This window comes from Saccostrea cucullata, unplaced genomic scaffold (assembly GCF_032062105.1).
Source record: "Saccostrea cucullata isolate Sc308-1 unplaced genomic scaffold, CSIRO_AGI_Scuc_v1 ctg1923, whole genome shotgun sequence".
Taxonomy (NCBI): Eukaryota; Metazoa; Mollusca; class Bivalvia; order Ostreida; family Ostreidae; genus Saccostrea; species Saccostrea cuccullata.
In genome coordinates this window covers 129,121-146,027 of record NW_026921478.1, presented here as the reverse complement: position 1 = coordinate 146,027, position 16,907 = coordinate 129,121, and the positions used below count along the sequence as shown (strand labels likewise).

At 33.3% G+C, this 16,907-nt stretch overlaps 1 long non-coding RNA gene across 1 annotated transcript; it reads left to right on the top strand.

The window, feature by feature from the left end:
* The first annotated feature begins 11,900 nt into the window (after positions 1-11,900).
* On the top strand, positions 11,901-15,071 carry LOC134260090 (uncharacterized). Its single transcript, XR_009990474.1, has 2 exons — positions 11,901-12,020; positions 14,882-15,071. It is a non-coding gene; the product is annotated as an uncharacterized LOC134260090 (long non-coding RNA).
* The last annotated feature ends 1,836 nt before the right edge of the window (positions 15,072-16,907 follow it).

Here is a 16,907-nt window from a genome sequence, read left to right as displayed (position 1 = left end):
AACTTACGACTTTTCAGCTTTATACACAACCATTCCTCACGGATAATTAACGTCCAGGCTTTTTGATATTATTGACATCTGCTTTTTCAATAAAAATGAAACTTACCTTGTTATTGTTTTTTTTTCAAAATTATTTTGTTAAAAACATTCTTATTGTGTACGCAAGTACTATAAAGTTGACATCAAAAAGTTGCTTGGCTTTCTGATTGACAATAGTTATGTGGTTTTTGAAGACCAGGTTTTCGAACAATCTATTGGAATTTGCATGGGTAGCAATTGCGCTCCGTTATTAGCAGATATATTTTTGCATTCATATGAAGCAGGCTTTGTGCAAAATCTTATGCGTGAAAAGACGAAAAACACTTGCTGTGACCTTCAAGTCGATAATTAGATATATCGACGACATATTGTCCATTAGCAAATAATGCGCTATATATCCGAGTTCGTTATATCCTTAAAGTTTTGAGGAAATGTTAAGAATATCGCCGGGGTATGGAAAATGCTCTGCTATATCCGTAAATTCACTATATCCCTGTTTGTACAAACAGGGATTTAATTTAATTGTATCTAATTTTTTTTGTCAATAGGAACAAGCATTGAGTAAGTGTAATTTTGTACTATATAAATGAATTTATGTGATCTAAATGCATACAGCACTGTGTAAATGTATTTTTATTAATCACTATTTTATGTGAATTCATGGGTCCCGAGGGGTTTTTTGGGAGGGGGGGGTTATATCTAAGCGCCCTTTAGTTACGGCTATTAGCCTCATCCTTATCAAATTAACATTTGGCTCCAAAATGATGTTTGCAAATTTTACCCACCTCCACCCCCGTCAATTCCCAACCTCTTTTTTGTAGAAAAAATATATACTAGTTTTCTTTTGTATAAGGTACTTATTGTTGTTGTTATAGAAAATACATGTACTATTTTTCTTCGTATAAGGTGTGGGATATTTTTAGGTCCCATTTTCTGTTACATTCTGAAATTGTAAAATCTGTAATTTCATTTGGAATTTGTGATAAATGCTCTTTACACACACACACTCTTTATATTTGACTTGCTGCAGAACAGAGCTGCAAATAAGCTTTAGGTTCATATGAACTGAATTGTTCATCACTATTTAAGAGCACATGACTCATTTTTTGGCCATGTTGGCACTTAGAATATTAAAATTATTTTCTTCGTTGATGTGGTGCTAATGTTCCTTTGATACAATAGTTGTATTCTTTTTCTCATGTGTAAGTTCATGAATGAATTCTGCTTCATGTGATTTCAAAAATAGGTCTGCATATAACGTATGTTTTCAAATCGACATTTACATATATCAACGATATATTATCAAATTTTACTTCCATTGATATGTCGGCTCGATAAATTGCGATGAACTTGAAAGAAAAGATACTATAGAGTCTGACACATCTGTATATGAATATTTAGATGTTTTAAAATAAAAAAAACGTTAATGGGAACCTAACAACAAAACATCATGATGAATATATGAATGATGACTTCAACTTTTTATCATGAGCTTTTATTCCTTATGTAGCAGTACACCCTGATTATCGGGATATGGAGTTTATAACCCGAAACGCAAGATAACGAGTGATAAATACAATATATCCCCGTGAGCTTGAGATAAAAGATACCACAGAGTTTGACACATTTGTTTCATATTTGGATATTTTACTTGAAAAAGCCGTTGGCGATAATCTAACAACCAAGCTTTAAAATAAATGTGATGATTTTAACTTTCCAATCGGCAACTTCCCTTACGTATGCAGCAATATACCATCATCACCTGCAGACGTGGTTTATATCTTTCAATTGAATCGATACGCAAGAGCACGCTATACGTATTTGCTATTTCTCAAACAAGGTACATTATTGACAAGCAAGTTCATGAAACAAGGATATCAGCAGTGTCGTATAAAGTCATCATTAAGTTCTATGGTCGATATAATGACCTTGTCAGCAAATATAATTTATCATTGAGTCAAATGCTAACGTGAGGCTATTATTTTCAAACTGAAATGTCGACATACTTTTCCGTTTATTCCCAACCATGACCCGGATCACATGGCGGATGTGACCGGTCGGCAGGGGATACTCACTCCACCGTGGCACCGGATCCCACCTCTGATGTTAAGAGGTCCGTGTTTGCTCTGCTCCTATTTTGTATCGTTTATTGGACTTCGAGCTAAAATTCTGTTCATAATCTCCATATCTTTCATGTTAAATATTTACCTGCCCTTTTTAAGGGGATTATATAGCATATAAAGCTTGCTATAGTATATATAATAAGTTATTTTTGTTTTTCCGGCTGATAGTTGATTATCAATAATTCCAATATTTGTGCAGGTTTGCGTTATAAAACGTTATAAAAACTTTCTGAGTTAAATGTATGAGAACGGCAGGTGATATACTAGGTAAAGTTGCTAAAGGCGTACATTGAATTTGTTAAACGAATTTGTAGGTATTTTGACTTGAAATGTCAATTAATCATTTGATGATTGAAGTGATACAATAGCCCATCAATATTTACAATAATTTGAAACAAAAGATTTTGAAATGAAATGTTTTTGTTTTTTAATATCAGCCTCAGTTGCACTTACGATACTTCACAATGATTTTGTATTTGTCATTGGTTTCACTTCTTTGCCTTCCAGTTGCAAATTCCTGGTATTTCGATCGAGGTTTGTTTGTTTCTCTTTTTACATGTTTTAACGGATATTTATTTGTTACTACTTTTAACCTTAGCACAAAAAGTTGTTATTGACCTAGTTGTTTTAAATTTAAAAGCGATATTATCACTTCAATTCTAGTTCTACAATATGTGATTGTTCATGCTAACTTTTTTCAATGGAACCTTTTTTTGTTTTCTGAGTAAACAACATCCGTAAATCAGATATAACACTGCTTTCATTTAAATGTTTTGGTCCTGTTTACGAACAAATTCTTGCTATCTATATTTTTTCTACACAGCTGTTTGTGGAACTCGGTCATACGACCCTGATTTTGATATTTGCTGCGACGGAGTAGTAAATAGCAAAGGCTCGCGCACAAGGTGCTGTGGAACTAGAAGTTACGACCCTGATTTTGATATTTGTTGCAGCGGAGTAATAAATAGCAAAGGCTCGCGCACAAGGTGCTGTGGAACTAGAAGTTACGACCCTGATTTTGATATTTGCTGCAACGGAGTAGTAAATAGCAAAGGCTCGCGCACAAGGTGCTGTGGAACTAGAAGTTACGACCCTGATTTTGATATTTGCTGTAATGGAGTTATCTGTTAGATTATTGGCTATTGAACAATGAACAAAATAAGTGATTTAACTATAATCATTTTATTGCTTTTGTAATTGTTTAAAAAAATTAAATATTCAGCTACCGCGTTTCATGCGTCAAATATCTATATGTGTGTTTACAGATCCACATTTGAACAAATTTAAGGTAATGAGAGAACAGGAAAACAAAAATGGTTTGGATATAAGGCTTTTCTCGTTTGCTTGTTGATTGAAATTATAAAAATATGTGATAAAAGATTTAAAGCTTGAACCACTAAATTGAAACTAAATCCATTAAAAAAAATGTTCCATCATGCCTTTGAAGAGTAAAATAAATGCACATGGATACAAATCTAGCCAAAAGGTACTAAATCAATATGAATAACACAAAGGAAATTATGAATATATTATATATGGATATAACGAACAGTTTTCAATCTCAGAAGTCCATGAAACAATACAACTAATGTGCAGAACATACAAGGAGATCTAAAGCATCAGAGGTGGGATCAGGTACCATGGAGGAGTAAGTACTCCCTGCCAACCGGTCACATCCGCTGTGTGCTCCTGGTTATGATCATAAAATAACGGATTATCCGTCGACAATTCTGTGTGTACATAATGGCCTAACAATAAGTATGAAAAACGACAATCAGCATTTGATTTCATGATAGATTGTACTTGTAGACAAGGTCATAGTTTCGACAATAGAACTTATGTAATAATGACTTTAAACCAGACTGTAGATATGCTTGTTTGTCAATAACTTAGAAATTGGGTATGTTGCTTCATAATTGAAAGAAATTGACAATTGAACGCTAAAGTATTTACGTTTATCGTTAAGCTTGTTAGTTAGATTACTATCAACGTCCTTTTCTAGTAAAATATCAAATATATCCAAAAAAGTAGAAAAGTGGAATAATACGAAACAGATGTAAAGAAATTGCTATCAATACTATAAAGAATACGGATATACATTAATATAAACATCTTTCCAAATATCCATAGAGATACGAGGTCCGTGTTTGCTCTACTACTGTTTTTTATTGTTTTATTGGTTTTTCATCTTGAATACTGTTTGTTGTCTCCATCTGTTACATCTTAACCACCGAACACGTATCTCTGCTGGTGGACAATCTATCATGGGGGTTATTTGTCGTTCGGTACATTTTCATTTTTTAGTACACAGAACAACGAAATGATACTGGCAGGTGTGTCGCCTAGTATTCATGGAAAAAAGCGTCACTCCTTTAAGTCTATAAGAGACACAGATTTAAGGAGTTCATTTGGTGCCCCTCGGATAATCCTCAGGGATAATAAACATATGTCATTTGTACAATCTTCAGATTCCCAGTTTTGGTATAAAACCAGTAGCTCATTCAAAAAAATTAAAGAATGTAAGATTCCTATTCTAAATATATTTCAAGAGTCCTTGTCCGATCCCATGTCTTCTGTTTCAAAATGTTACGTGAAAAACTGTAAAACTTGTGACAGTAAAACCTGTAACATTTTGATGACTAACACTTCTTTCACCAGTAATCTTACAGCTTAAACTTGGGAAAATCTGAACTGCAGTTCTTCTAATGTTGTCTACGGAATAGAATGTAATCTTTGTGGACTTGTTTATGTTGAGTGAATCCAAAGAATCACCTAATTAAGGAGTATCAGGTCATCTACATGTATTTCAAATAAAACATAGGGGTGCGCAACTTTTATACAACCATTTTAATTTACCTGATCATTCTATTTTGTCAAAGAAAGTTAGAATTCTCGAAATTCTTAGAATTTATCACCACACAAATAGCCCTTCACTGAGTACACCTTTCCGTAGACAAAGAGAAGAACTTTGGATTTGACAACTAGGGACAGTCTTTCCCGATGGATGCAATGACAATGTCGGACAATATCGATAGTATTGGAAATCTATCCAGTCCACAGTGTAACAATGTTTATGTGATGGGACTTTTTAACCATACACAGAGACGTAAGTGTAGTCATGGGCATCGGTCTAACAATAAACCTTTAAGGGGGGACCTATGTCCGAAAAGTCTTTGTGTGAAATTTTCAAAATTTTGATATTTCTTTCCTGACCACTTGCTCTTAATTTTTAGGTATTAAAAATAATACCTTTATATGCTTATTTTTACATAGGAGCACGTGCAAAAACAGTGTAAAATGCTAAAAATAGATTATTTTCAGACATTCCTGTTCTACACCAAATATGCGTTAAAAAGAACCAAAAATGTAAAATCACATTCGAAATCAACATGTATTCAATTTATATGACTTGTATCTTTAAAATGAAGGCAAATTCATATTTATTTATTTCGCATTGAAAATTATAAAGGCGCACAAAGTAAGTATCACCCCGTTTTTCTTGTCGTATTTTTCACAATTCCGACATACATAACAGGTAATATCTTAAAAAGTCTTTGTGTGAAAATGTCGTAATTCATATTTTTTGAAAGAAACGACTCATCTCTTTATTTTAACAAAGAAAAAATATACCTTTATGATAAAATAAACAAGAAATATGACATTTTCTTTTATTTTCGTACTCTTGTGTCATACATTTTGACCTTTCTGCACTAAAATAAAGGTAAGTAAGCAATGACAAACAACTGAAAATCAAACTATTTTGCGAAAAACGAGTATTTTGTTTTGATTTAGAAACCATTCAAACAAATTAATTCTTTTCTTCTTCATTCTTATCATCCCCCCCCTATTTCCCCGTCAACAACCAACACCTATTAGAACCTAGGAATGACTTTATCTAATAAATTCTACATGTACTACAAATCAGTAAGCAAATATACCTACAAGCACATTTCTGGATTCTTTCTTAGTTTTATCCAGAAAATATAATTAATGGTAAACATAAAATTAAACATACTTCCCTGATTTAAGCCCTTTCTTTGCTGAATTTTATGTTAAATCTTTTTGCACTTATATATCAGCATATCATCGAGGTATTTCTTCAAAACTTAAATTACTATGAATTATCTACCAAAGGAAGGGAATTCTAATAATAAACTCCATAAATCAAATAAAACTGTTATTAATCATGAATAAATTTTCTTTTTGTAAATTGTGTATGTTATTGATTAATAACAATGTTATGCCTATATCACTATTGCAAAAGTCAACAGGTAAAAAAACAAACGTCGCTATTGTGACGTCACATAACGCTGTTTTGACGTAGAACGACATAGGTCCCCCCCTTAAGTCTCTTTTGGTTCACTGCGATGTCTCTTTTGATACTATTACTACCTTATGTAAATCAACAGTTAGGTCTGTTGGAATTCCCATGGGTACCAGTTGCACCTCGTTATTAGCAGACCTATTTTTGTATTCGTATGAAGCAGAATTTGTGCAAAATATTATTCGTGAAAAGATGAAACACTTGCTGTGGCCTTCAACTCGACATTAAGATATATCGACGACGTATTGTCAATTAACAATTGTTATTTCCATACATTTGTTGATACGATATATCCTGGTGACCTTGAGATAAAAGATACGACAGGGTCTCACACATCTGTTTCATATTTGAATATTTTACTTAAATGACGTTAATGGTAAAAAAAATAATTCTCTAACAACCAAGCTCTATGATAAACGTAATGACTTAAACTTTCGGCAACTTCCCTTACTTATGCACCAATATACATTCATCACCTGTCTATGGAGTTTATGCATCTTAGTTGATGCTGATACGCAAGAGCATGCTCTACATATGAACAATTTCTAAAACGAGGTAAATTATTAACAAACAAGTTGATGATGCCAGATTATCAGCAGTCTCTTTAAAAGTCATCATTTCGTAAGTTCTATGGTCGATACAATGACCTTGTCAGCAAATACAATTTATCATTGAGTCAAATATTAACTGATATTTTTCATACTAATTGTTAGTCCTTTATTTATGCACTGAATTGACGACGGATTTTCCCGTTATTTCACGATTATGACAAGGAGCATACGACGGCTGTGAACGGTCGGCAGGGAATGCTCACTCCTCCATGGTAACTGATCCCACCTCTGATGGTTTGGAGGTCCGTGTTTGTTCTACTCCTGTTTTGAATTGTTTTATGGACTTTTTTTGGTTACAACACTTTCACGGGTACATGTATGATTATTTTCATCTTTTGGTACAAAATTACATCCAATTTACACACAATAAATATACTTTTATAAAATGTGAAAGTTGTTTTGAAGAAAAAGACAAGCAAATAATGGACTTTTGATTTTGAATATTCCATATGTTTCATCACAAATATCACATTATTGATTTTTTTTAAAACAGCTTAAGTCATTTTGCATCCTTGTGTATCTGAATATGGAATGGAGCAAAAAAATAGCAAAACATATAGAATGGAAGAAGGACCTGCTCTCTAAATACATTATACGTTCACATCTTTTGAATAACACTGTGTTAATGGTAAAATAGTAAATATTGGAGAACGCGATATTTTTTCATTTACCAAGAATTTAAGATGCATTTATCATCATGTGAATATAAACAACAGGTTTTCCGCGTGCCGCAATTGTTAGAGATTCTGATCTTGAGTAGCAAGGTAAGAATTTGATTCTGACGTTGCAGATCCCACTGTGGGACGTGTTGTCCGGTCCTTAAACGGATGAGACCGTGTAAACTGAGGTCCCGTGTCGTAGTAGGTGTTGGCACGAAAAAAGATCCCTTACTGGTCAATGGCCCTGAGTGCCGAACATAGGTCAAAATTTGCATCTCTCCACCGGCAAGTGGTGGCGTCTCCATATTGGTGAAAAATTCTTGAGAGGGATATTCAACAAAACGTAAACAATCAACAACAGTTTAACAATAAAAGAAATATCCTTAAATGAAGAAAAAGAGTACCGTGAAATCTCACTCGTTTTGGTTTTTGTTTGTTTGTTTATTGTTTACCGTCCATATCGAGAATTTTTCACTCATATGGAGACGGTGGAGAGCTGCAAATTTTGTCCTATGCTCGGCACTCAGGGCCATTGATAAGGGAGGGATCTTTTTCGTGCCTGTACCTACTGCGACAAGGGACCTCGGTTTATACGGTCTCATCCGAAGGACCGGTCTTCACGTCCCACAGTGGGATTCGAACCCACGACGTAATGATTAACTCTTTACTTCGCGACTCTAGAGCACACGCTCTAACCACTGCGTCAATTGCACCTATTGGAAATATAGCCGGTATGATCGCTATTTATTCATTTATCAAGTTTAATTTTAATTCTTTTAGCAATAGTGCATCATGCACTTTTGTTTACAGTTTTTAAGACTGGATTATTTCTACATAAATAAGGAAAGTTAAAAACCTGAAGACATCTCATTTGTCAAACAATTTAATTGAATGTACTTTTGAGCTTGAATACTATCTGTTATCTCCATTTATACCATTAGTTTTCTTTAGATATTTCATTCCTGAAAATTAAGTCTAACCCCACAAGAAGTTTGATTGACTTGCTTGTACAGAACTATATAAATTCTTGTTAAGTTTAAAGTTAATATTAAAGTTATTATCATATCAGAAGAATGAAACTTTGATTACTTTCACAAGGATAAAAACAGTGCTCCTAGTCGTGATCTAGAAATAACTGAAAAATCCGTCGTCAATTCAGTGTCAATGATAAGAACAATGATAACCTGCCTAGTTCTAGGTGACCAATGTTAGAGGGTTAATAAGTGTGGTGATAAAATTGATGACATATATATTTTGAACACTAAATTCTAAAGTGAGTATGTAAGCAACGGTGATTGATTGATTGACTGTATATTGTTTAACGTCCCTCTCGAGAATTTTTCACTCATATGGAGACGTCACCGTATGCCGGTGAAGGGCTTCAAATTTTGACCTTTACTCGGCACTCAGGGTCATTGAGCAGTGAGGGATCTTTATTGTGCCAACGCCTGCCGCTGACACGGGGACTCGGTTTTTAAGGTCTCATCCGAAGGACCCACAACTTTCACTTAAATTTGCCGAGCGCATGGCGAAGGAACAGTTGCTACCCATTTTTTTATCGACATGGGTCAGTCGCGACCGAGATACGAACTCACGACCTCCCGATCACGGAGCGAGCGCTAAGCAACGGTGAAGTAATTATAAATCATGTTGTCAATATTTCTGAACGTTGAAGTGGAAGCAAATACATAATTTCCGAGACTCGTTCGAAAAGTTCGTGGACAATGTCAATTTTTGTTATATTACTCACTAGAAATTTAAAATAAGTATAATATGATATGTAAAAATATTTGTTTTGTTGATGTGTAATGTTTCATTTCATTCGATTTAAGGATGCTCTTAACACTAACAGAAACTGCTTTTTGGACTTAGAGAAAAATATATATATCATATCAATTTTTCATTCATTTATATCATAGGGTAGGAGCCTAATTTTCACCTGAAAATGTTCAAAGACAATGGACAGTTTGTGAGCAGAAATTACTGCTATTTACTTACATTGGGAAAATTAATGAAAATAATGAATTCAATTACTTATTCTAGGTCTTATATAATGCTAAACATGCTTTAATCTTTTACAAAACTTGTAATAAATTGTAAATAACAATTTTAATAATAGTACTTCTAAGGGCAGATCATTCTAACTGCATAAAACTACCTTATAAATGTAACTCTTTAGTATGCAGTGTTTAGAACTTCCTTAACAGAAATCAATTTACTGCATTTTAAAATCAACATGTGTTGTACCCGCGGAGCACCCTTAACGACAATGTAACGTCAAAATATAGTGTCAAGAATTTCTAAAATATACTATTACTACACATTTCACAAAGTATAATCCAATGCCCAATTATTAAATCTTTTTTCTAATACTTGCAATTCATTTTATTTAGAATTGCTCTCGTTGTATGATTTCCTTTGTTAGGATTTTAATTTCTTTTATTACTTAACTCTGCGTTCACAGGGTAAGCAACTCTAAAGCGCCTACTTTGTCTTTCCTTGACGTTCAAAAAAAAGTTTTTGTTAAGATTTTTACAGATATTAAACGTTTCTTCACAGATTGTCCTTATCTGAAACAAAGTCTCTGTCACTAAAATACTGTCTATACTATTTGTACACACATGTACAACTCGCTTGTGACATATTTTTTGATTCCTTTAACATTTTTTTGAGTTTATTCAGGATTTTTTCTGAGTAAAAGACAAAATTGCATCTTTATTGGCTGCTCCATGACGTTCTAAAACGTCAGCGTTTTTGTCGTTTTCAACTAGGACTAGCTATCTTCTCAAGCTGATTTCCTTTCAACAAAGCAAAATATTAAGCCATAATTTGGAATACTAATGGATGTAACAATTCTAAATTTAGATTTCTCAGTTGTCTTTCGTTTTCCCTTCATTTTACTGAGAATATGACTACAGACATTATTTAGTGTATAGTTTGTAACTTTACTAAATTTTGACCTGTTCTGCGATCCGATTTTGCATTTTTAAAATCTGGATAAGTTTTGAAAAAATTGTAACATTTAAAAAATAATAACACTAATCCTTTGGATCTATTATTGAAATATTTCTACCAAATTTGGATAATAAGGAAGCCCATTTAGGACCTATCAAAAAATATTATTGAATTCGTTATAACGAATTTAATTTGTAATGACAGATTCATTGAATTCGTTATAACGAATGTAATTTGTTATAAAAGATTCATTGAATTCGTTATAACGAATTTAATTTGTTATAAAAGATTCATTGAATTCGTTATAACTAATTTAATTTGTTATTACAGATTTGTTGAGTTCGTTATAACGAATTAAATTTGTTATTACAGATTTGTTGAATTCGTTATAACGAATTTAATTTGTTATTACAGATTTGTTGAATTCTTTATAATCAATTCAAGAATTTGTTTTTACGAAATTCTAAATTGGTTATAACGAATTCAACAAATCTTTAATAATAGATTAAATTCGAAAAACGAATTCAATAAATCTGTTATTACAAATTAATTCGTTATAACGAATTCAATAAATCTGTAATAACAAATTAAATTCGCTATAACGAATTCAATAAATCTGTAATAACAAATTAAATTCGTTACAACGATTTCAATAAATCTGTTAAAACCAATTAAATTCGTTATAACGAATTCTAAAAATCGTTATAACGAATTCAAAAATATTTTTTGATAGGTCCTAAATAGGCTTCCATACGATAATATATGACGTCAAATATAAAAGATATGACAGTAGTCCACGAACTTTTCGAACCACCCTCGTACAGTAACTAAATTGGTTAGAGTTTACTTTGTGACAATTATTGATAAAGTGCAGTAGGGAGTACCTAAAAATGTTAAGTTGATTGACAGGCTATAAGCGTGACATCAATTTACAAATTAAATAATTTATCAAAAAATGACATACTGGAACAGGATGTAAGATATGCACTGAATTTTATTTGCTGCATTTTATATATGAATATACATGCATATATATATAACACGTTTCGGTGCTTCTCTGAGAGAACAGACTTCAGGATAAATTAAGGTACATTACAACAAATGTGTTTAAAAATCTTTTTGAGGACATTAAAAAAATTAATTTCAGATGAATATTTACAATTTAATATTTACAGGTTATATCTTGATCTTTTTTGATCGCAGTGACTTCTTTACGAGACCAAAGCTTAAGCTTTCTTAGCGATGATTTTATGCCTAGTGTTCGCATTCCTTTTTTGCATTCCAACTGCAGATTCAATTTTAGGCCAAGGTTTGATATTTTATTTCTTCTTCTTTTTAGCTTACTATTTGTAGCAAATGTGTTTAGTGTCCGTTTTGACCTATTTTAGCTTATAATTTGAACATATACTCCATTTTTAGCTTACATGAGCTTAAGGCTCAAGTGATGTTGTTGTTGTCGTCGTTGTCGTCGTAAACTTTTCACATTTTCATCTTCTTCTCAAGAACCACTGGGCCTATTTCAACCAAACTTGCTAAAAAGTATCCTTGCGAAAAGGGGATTTAAGTTTATTCAAATGAAGGGCCACGCCTTCTTCCAAGGGGAGATAATTATGAATTAGTGAAAATTTTATGGAATTTTTAAAAAAAAATCTTCTACTCAAGAAACACTGGGCCAGGAAAGATGAAACTCATGTGGAATCATCTTCAGGTAGTGTAGATTCAAGTTTGTTCAAATCATGACCACCGGGGGTAGGGTGGGGCCACAATGGCCGATCAAAGTTTTACATAGGAGTATATAGGAAAAATCTTTAAAAATCTTCTTCTCAAGAACCACTGTTCCAGGAAAGATGAAACTCATGTGGAATCATCTTCAGGTAGTGTAGATTCATGTTTGTTCAAATCACGACCCTCGGGAGGTAGGGTGGGGCCACAATGGCTGATCAAAGTTTTACATAGGAATATGTAAAAAAATCTTTAAGAATCTTCTTCTCAAGAACCACTGTTCCAGGAAAGATGAAACTCACGTGTAATCATCTTCAGGTAGTGTAGATTCAGATTTATTTAAATCATGACCCCGGGGGGTAGGGCGGGGTCACAATGGCCGATGAAAGTTTTACATAGGAATATATAGTGAAATCTTTTTAAATCTTCTTCTCAAGTACTTCAAAGCCATGATTAGTGATGTTTATATGGAATCAACCTCCTTAGTGTAGATTTTAGTTTGTTCAAATCACAACCAACCGACACCCCCCCCCCCCCCCCCCAGGGGAAAGGGTGGGGCTACAAATGTCGATCAAAGTTTTACTTAGAAAAATAAAAGAAAATAAAAGAAAAGAACAATCCCAAGAACAAAAAACCTATGTTAAGTCAGATCATGGCCTTTTGGGGTATGGAGTGTAGGACACCCGCCTACCCCACCCCCACCCAGTAAACTTTTTAGTTCTGACCTGATCTGTGCTTTTTCCTAGACGATGTGCTCAGGTGAGCGATGTGGCCCCTGGGCCTCTTGTTTGTCTACTTTACTGCTGCTGATTTATCATTGAGATCAAGTTGACAGAATTTGCTCAATATCTCAAAATAAATAGATTAATATCAAAAGAGGAAAACACCTGTTGCGGCCTTCATCGACATTTAGATATATCGACGAAGTACTGTAAATTAACAATGGCAATTTTCATACCGATGTCGATACGATATATCCTGGTGAACTTGAGATAAAAGATACCACAGAGTCTGTTTTATCAATATGATACTTAGATATTTTGACTTACCTGATCATTCTATTTTGTCAATGAGCTTGATATAAAAGTTCCACAGTGTCTGACACATTTGTTTCTTATTTGGATATTTTACTTGAGAAAGACGTTAATCAAAATTTAACAATTAATCTCTATGATGACTTACTTTGAAACTTATCTTACTTATTCAGCAACATACCTTCATTGCATGCATACGGATTTCATATATCTCAAATGATTCGATGATTCGATACGCTAGAGCATGCTCTACGTATGAACAATTTTTAAAACTAGCTAAGTAATTGACAAATAAGTTGATGAAACAAGAATATCAGCAGTCTTGTTTAAAGTCATCATTTCGTAAGTTCTCTGGTGGATACAATGGCCTTATCAGCAAATACAATTCATAATTGAGTCAAATGCTGACTGACATTTTTCATACTTACTGTAAGTCCATTATTTATACACTCTTTTTCCCCCGATCATAATAAGGAGCACATGGCGGTTGTGAACGGTCGACGGGAGGATACTCACTCCTCCCTGGCACCTGATCCCACATCTGATGTTTTTGAGGTCAGTGATTGCTTACTTACTATTTTGTATTGTTTTATGGATTTTTGATTGATTGATTGACTGATTGCATGTTGTTTAACGTCCCTCTCTAGAATTTTTTACTCAAATGTAGACGCCACCACTTACTGGTGGAGAGCTTCAAATTTTGCCCTATACTCGGCACTTAGTGTCAGTGATCAGGGAGGGGTCTGTTTTGTGCCTGCACCTACTGCGACATGGGACCTCGGTTTATACGGTCTCTTCCGTGGGACCTGTAAGGATCAACTCCTTACTTCGCGACTATAGAGCAGACACTCTAACCACTGCACCACGCAGGGGACTGGAATTTTGATCTTGAGTACTATTCGTTATTTCAAAATGTTTCAATTTTCCGAGCAAAGAATCAATTCATTTAGGAAATGAATTTAATTTTTAAAGATTTTACAAGGAGAAGAACTACAAAGCCTCATACCGGCTTATTTCATGGAGCGCATTAGCGCTTTGTGATAAATATGCAGGCGTGAAGAATTGAACTTTATGTACCTCATGAATCTTTTTTTTAAGTTTAATTCATTTTCTCATATTTACATTATTTTTATGATGAGTTGCCACGATTTATGTCATTCAATTGTCTTTTTAAAACAAAACATTTTTGCACGTTACTTTTTACGTCAAGTGTGGTTTAATGACGTAACAATGGAAATATTCATGATCATCCATAGTAGTTCATGAGAAAATGAACAGTCTTCTAATTTGCAAAGAATCTTAAGGAAAATATTTGGAAATATAAATATTGTGTTTTTAGTATAAAGCACTCATTTCATACTATGCTTTTTAGTTCTGATTTCTCTAAAAATTACAGTCATCTCATCTTTTACAGCTGTTTGTGGAACTCGGTTATACAATCCTTCTTATTCAATCTGCTGCAATGGAGAGGTAAATGGGAAAGGCTTGAATGCACGTTGCTGTGGAACTACAGCTTTTAATCCTACTTTTAACCGTTGCTGCAATGGAGTTATTTGTTAGATATTGTTATTGGCTTATTCAAATAAACCGTTTCATTATCTTAATGACTAGTGATTTTTTTGCTTGATGTTTTAACTAACTAGAGTTCTTAGTTGTTTTATGGCTCAAAAAAATCTACCCCTACGTGTTTACATACCCGCAATTGAAAAGAGCGTAACTTCGTCAATGAGAAAACAGCAAGATATAAACTTTTTAAATGTTAGGCTTTTCAAATCAATAGTTGAGTTAATTTTTGAGATATGTGATATAATATTTTTGAAAAAGTAGGAAGAAATGGTATTGTTCTAATGTTCTTATGTATATTGCAAATCATAGGCTTTTTAAACCCCAACGTTTTACTAAAAAAATGCAGCTGAAACAATCCGTCTTTTCCTTAAACTACAATATGCCAATAAAGGAATTGACGCGGTTAATATAAGTAATATTCTTAATCTCAAAAGGGTCCAGCCTTGTATTCCACCATATTTAAAGTTAAATACTGTACCTTGTATTTCCTACAAATATGCGTCGACCATTGCTTCAAAACTTCTGAAATATTATCCACCATTGTTTTCATGTTCTTCTTCACACTATAACTATCGTCCTGCTGGACACTTTATTACATGTGACGTAAATATAGTTAATAATGAGCACCTTAGATCACTTATTTTTAAAGGTCCTAAATAAAGGTAACCCTATCCTTCACCTGGGGTCGGAATTTCATTAATACTATGGATTCTATTGAAGATTACGCGAGATGATGGGCCAGATATGAAAAAAGACGTTGACAGAATGGATTAAATGTATCAAATCCATGATAAAATCACGAGTTAAAAGATTGAGAGGCAACATGAACACCATTTATCCTTCTGTATTCAGTAATCCAGAAGTGAAAACAGAATTAGATAGATTACATGACCAGTGCGTACTGGTCCCGGCTGACAAAGCAGGTAACAGCATTATCTTTGTCTGTACGGCCCATTATATGAATTATATGTTAGAAGAACTTTAATTCTACAAGTGGTAATTTAACTTTTCATCATAGTTCCCTTTCTAAGGAAGGATATGGAGATAACAAACAGTATTCAATATCAAAGTCCATAAAACAATACAAAATAGGAGCAGAGCAAACATGGACCTCAAAACATCAGAGGTGGGATCAGGTGCCATGGATGAGTGAGCATCCCCTGCTGACCCCTGCTGCTCGCCGTGTGCTTATTGTCATGATCGTGAAATAACGAAAAAATCCGTCGTCAATTCAGTGTATAAATAAGGGACTAACAATTGGTTTGAAAAACGTCAATCAGCATTTGACTCAATGATAAATTGTATTTGCTGACAAGGTCATTGTATCGACCATAGAACTTAAAAAAATTTTGACTTAAGGTAGGATTCTTCTCTGGTTTCTGACTAGATGAAACATTCAAAGTATATTTGCTTATATGTCTTATATATTGAGGTGAAAGGAATTTAAAAGACCATCTTTTTCTTTCCTCATCACAACTTAAAATAGAAATGGTAAACTGCATTTGAAAACTAGCAGGGACTATATTTTTGGCGGAATGGTGGCGTATGAAAATATTTTCTTTTCTGCCTCTCAAAGTTATAATAGAACAATGAATTTAGTTATAATTTTTACACAATCAAAGTCTTGGAGAAATTTTCAAATGTAAGTTTTGATTAATAATGAGGGACTAAACTTTCAAAATATATCAAATAGATATGATTTTGCAAACAAACCAGAACTTTATTAGCTTTTAAACGCTTCGTATCAAAGTGAAGATATGAGCTAAAAATCCATAAAAAAAGTATTTTTTCTCTCTTAGTAAACGATCAAAACTTTGTGTTTTTGTATCATTTGGTACATTTATAAGACTACTTTATTATATGCAAAAATAAGA